The sequence below is a fragment of the Geospiza fortis genome, unplaced genomic scaffold (assembly GCF_000277835.1).
Source record: "Geospiza fortis unplaced genomic scaffold, GeoFor_1.0 scaffold635, whole genome shotgun sequence".
Lineage (NCBI taxonomy): Eukaryota > Metazoa > Chordata > Aves > Passeriformes > Thraupidae > Geospiza > Geospiza fortis.
The window spans coordinates 447,431-447,746 of record NW_005054610.1 but is presented as its reverse complement, the minus strand read 5'-3'; positions in this window follow the sequence as shown (position 1 = coordinate 447,746).

The following is a 316-nucleotide window of genomic DNA, read 5'->3' as shown; positions in this document are numbered from 1 at the left end:
CTCGTCGGCCCAGCTCACAGGTTTGGGGATGTAGGGGGGGCCCCCCCCGCCCCCCCCATCCTCGGCCAGGAAATCCGTGAGCGTCAGCGTCTTCCCCTTCTTTGGCTTCTTCTTCGCTGCCGCTGCAGGAGCGAGCGAGACACGGATCAGAGCGGGAACAGGAGTGGGGATGGGGGGAACTGAACAGGGAAGGGGTGGGAATGACAGTGGGAATGGCAGGACAGAGAGGGAATGAGAATGGAAATGGTGGGAATGGGAGCGGGGATGGACAGGACAGAGAGGGAATGAGAAGGGAATCAGAGTGGGAATGGGAGCA